The sequence below is a fragment of the Phoca vitulina genome, unplaced genomic scaffold (assembly GCF_004348235.1).
Source record: "Phoca vitulina isolate PV1807 unplaced genomic scaffold, GSC_HSeal_1.0 scaffold79, whole genome shotgun sequence".
Taxonomy (NCBI): domain Eukaryota; kingdom Metazoa; phylum Chordata; class Mammalia; order Carnivora; family Phocidae; genus Phoca; species Phoca vitulina.
Genome location: NW_022589782.1, coordinates 4,701,324 through 4,705,738, shown reverse-complemented (window position 1 = coordinate 4,705,738; position 4,415 = coordinate 4,701,324). Strand labels below are relative to the sequence as shown.

General features: G+C 43.5%; 1 pseudogene; it reads right to left on the bottom strand.

The window, feature by feature from the left end:
• Positions 1 to 2,866: 2,866 nt before the first annotated feature.
• Positions 2,867 to 4,211, bottom strand: LOC116625495 (annotated as a pseudogene).
• Positions 4,212 to 4,415: the final 204 nt, after the last annotated feature.

The window sequence follows — 4,415 nt, the reverse complement described above, 5'->3', positions numbered from 1 at the left end:
TATCCCATGATTCCGTGTATATGAAATATCCAGAATAAGCGGCCCCATGGGGAATGGAGAGCAACTGCTTAATGGGTATAAGTTTCCTTTTGGGGTGATGAAAATGTTTTGGAAATAGATAGAGGTGGTGTTTGCACAACATTGTGGGTGTTCTAAATTACACCTGAATTGTTTACTTTAAAATAGTTAATTTGTGTTATGTAAATTTCACCTCAATAAAAAATTTTAACTAACAATGTATGGAAATATAATTTGGTAAGCAAATTAATCTGAGTATCATGATCAGTTGAAAAGATGCTTTGTGGGCAGGAGGAAAAAAAATTTGTTAAGGAAGGCATATACTTATGTCTTGATCTTCCCAAACTGAAATTAAACACATGCCTTTAGCCCTAAACAATCCCATCAGACACTAAAGCTCAGTTTATTTTTTTATTTTTTTTATTTTTTTTAATTTGAGAGAGAGAATGAGAGAGAGAGAATATGAGAGGGGGAAGGGTCAGAGGGAGAAGCAGACTCCCTGCTGAGCAGGGAGCCCGATGTGGGACTCGATCCTGGGACTCCAGGATCACGACCCAAGCCAAAGGCAGTCACTTAACCAACTGAGCCACCCAGGCGCCCTAAAGCTCAGTTTAAATTAATGTCTTCCAACTTCTTGTTTTATTTGAAAGGCAAAATGGAAATAGTAACAGATTGATTGAACTGACAGTTTATTAAAAGTTGAGTTCTGTTTGCTAAGGTAGCTGGTCAAAGCAGGAAAATGGAGGGACCCAAACTCTAGCAAGCAGAAAGCATGGATACTTAATAACTTGGCCAAAGGGGCTCCTGGGTGGCTCAGTCGGTTAAGCGTCTGACTTCGGCTCAGGTCATGATCTCGGGGTCCTGGGATGGAGCCCCAGTTTGGGCTCTTTGCTCAGCGGGGAGTCTGCTTCTCCCTCTCCCCTCTGCCCCCTCCCCCCGCTTGTGCTCTCTCTCTCTCAAATGAATAAATAAAAGATCTTAAAAAAAACAAAAAAAGGAACACAAGTGCCATGTTAAGCAGTTTTCAGGTCTCCCAGCATATCTCAAAGTTACTGTCCATAATAAATTCAGTAAACCTTCTTTAAGCCCATCTGTGAGTTGTCCCTGATCTTCAACACCACAGTTGGCCATGGCTTGGAAGGGATGGGGCTGGGCCCCCACCCAGGCAGCCTAATGTGAGAACCCACATACTTAGACCAGCAGGGACTTGGATGTCGTTAGTTGACCAGCTACATAAGCTTTTTATTTTCACCTTTTAAGTCTTTCTATACAGAACATACTTATTGCACATACTTCCCCTCGTGGAATTTTCTCTTTAACCACCAATACTGATGATCATGCCAATAACCAGATCTGAACTTCAGCCATAAAACAAACCTTCCCGGTGCCCTCTTGTACATGTACAGTATTTAGGACACATCTGCACTTGGAATTGGCAACTATGAGGCCACAAATTAGTTGTTGTTGTTTTTTTAACTAAGCTCTACGCCCAACATGGGGCTTGAACTCAAGACCTGGAGATCAAGAGTTGCATGCTCCACTGACTGAGCCAGCCAGGTGCCCTAGTTTTTAGCCTTAATTTTAACCATACTGCCAGCTAGAAAGTTAAAAAAAAAAGTAATCTTAACATTATTAGACCTAGCTATTCTTTTAAACTATAATTAAGTAGTTTATTTAAATGAATTTAAGCTTGGGGCGCCTGGGTGGCTCAGTTGTTAAGCGTCTGCCTTCAGCTCAGGTCATGATCCCAGGGTCCTGGGTTCGAGCCCCGCATCGGGATGCCCCCTCAGCGGGAGCCTGCTTCTCCCTCTCCCACTCCCCCTGCTTGTGTTCCCTCTCTCGCTGTGTCTCTCTCTGTCAAATAAATAAATAAAATCTTTAAAAAAAAAAAAAGAAAGAAAGAAAAGAAAAAAGAAAGAGCAGTTACATAAATGGAATATTGGATTCAACCTAAAAATGTGGGCTCTACCTCGTTAACTTTATTATCCTGCATACGATCATGAAAAAAGATTAGGATATTCTTCACATTTCCAAGCAAAATCCAATGCAATGCGCTTGTTCTTACCAAACCCCTAAAAACAGCCATTGCAGAGTAAACCAGAAGAGCATTACATCACCCCAGTGAAGTTGTAGGTCTCAACACATGCACCAACAAATCTACATGGCTAGCTTCTGCATTCCACTTTTACAGAATTTATTTCACATCTATCGTACCAAACAGCATTTTGTTTTATTTGTTTTAAAGATTTCACTTTTTTAAGTAATTGCTACACCCAACATGGGGCTCAAACTCATAACCCCAAGATCAAGAGTCTCATGCTCTACCTACTGAGCCAGCCAGGCGCTCCCCCCACCCCCTGCAAACAACATTTTTAACACTGATGTATAAACTCCCTAATAAGATAAAGCAAAGACAAATGGGTTCATCTGATTAGAAACAAGATACACCATCACTTACAGTCTTCAAACATTATAGCAGTTTAAATTTCATTATTTGACAATCCATTCATGGAACAATCTGCAGACAACTCATTTTATTTTTCTTTATTTTTAAAGATTTTATTTATTTATTTAAGACCGAGAGAGAGAGAGAGAGAGAGAGAGAGAGAGAGCACATGAACGGGGGGAGGGGCAGAAGCAGACTCCCCGCTAAGCAGGGAGCCCAATGTGGGGCTTGATCCCAGGACCCTGGGATCATGACCTGAGCCAAAGGCAGATGCTTAAACCACTGAGCCACCCAGGCACATCCAGACAATTCATCTTAACAGACAAATTAAAGAACACATTTAAGAAGACACGCCTGTCCTAAATCGTTACTTAGGTAAGAATTTCACAAACATTACTCATGCTAGTGGCTACGGTGGAGCTGAAGAGGATTGCCTCTTCTCCACGCACCACCCCCCGCCCCCCCGCGAGAACCACCAGTGGTGTGCTGGAACTTGGGACGCTTTCCAAGGCCACGTGCTGGTGGCCTGCAGATGTCAGCCCTCACATCTCCCTGTGCTTGTGGACTGGTTTGGTGATCCCCTGGGTGTCAGGATTCCTTCTGATAGCTTTATGGGATGGATCGATGAGGATAACCTCAAAGAATTTGTACATGTAATCTTCACCAAACTAGTAAGAATTCAAGACTGTCAGAGCCCCGCGGTGGCGTCCAGCTCGCTCCTCTGGAACAGACTGTAGGCTTCGGGCAAACCTGAGCTGGTTAGCACCATGATGGACAGGCTTGCACCCTTAGGAACTGGGCGGCCACCCCATCACACAAGGATCTGGTATATGACATAACCTTGCTTGCCCTTGTACCGCAGTCTGCACGCTTTATCAGGCCGGGTTGCGTGGGGGGGGCGGCCTGTGGAGGGCAGAGATCTGGTGGTCCTGCCAGCACTGTACCCCAAGAAGAAAGTGCATAATATCGATTGCTTCTTCCTCCATAGCTCCTGGACGTACCTGTAAGCACCCATCTTGGCTTACCTTTGCGCTGATGACTGCCCCCAGATGGAAAGGAAAGAGCTTTTCTCCCCAGCAGACTACTGCTTTGACTTAAATTTTTGGTGATGTATTTTTGGGTCAGGTATATACTGTTTATCACCGAGGAAGGTAAGCTTCCTGGTTTGAAACAAAAGAAATCTCGGTTCCGGTAAGGACTTCACTATCCACAGATGTCCGCAGCAATCCTCGGCTTCTCTTCTTTCTTGCTCTCACCCTAGAGAGGTTCACTGAACAGAAGAAATGCCTGCATTTCCCCAGATTCAAGCTATTTAATGAGAGGCTATTTTTGCTAATCTTTTGGATTAGTTTTTCTAACTGCCAGAGAAACGGCGCCTTAAAAAGGAAATGTTTCTGCCCTAGAACTTATATTCACTCAGTTTAAAATAGTCATGATCAGTTAAAAAAAATAATGCCATGCAAATACCCAAAAGATTTACCTCAAAACTGGTCCGGCTGGCTAAAAATAACCTCTAAACAAATAACAAAACCTGGGTGAGACCCCAAGGAAGAAACCAGAGCCAACGGATCCCGCAGAAGTGAGGACCTCTGGGCTTAAGGACAGACCAGCTCTTGGCTTAGTTTGATCCGGTGCAAGAATCAAAAGCGGATGCAGGATACCAAAAACTAAGGCAACGAAAGCAAAAATAGACTACATCACGCTAAAAATGTTCTGCACAGCAAAGGAAACGACCAGCAAAATGAAAGGCCACCTATGGAATGGGGAAAAAAAATAATTGCAAGCCATCCCTCTGATAAGAGGTGGTTAATATCCAAAAGCTACAAAGAACTCACACAACTCCAAGGGCAAACAAACAAATCCAATTTAAAACTGGGCAGAAGAAACTGCAGACATTTTTCCAAAGGAGACAGACAGACAGGTGGCCCACAGGTCCATGAAAAGGTGCTCA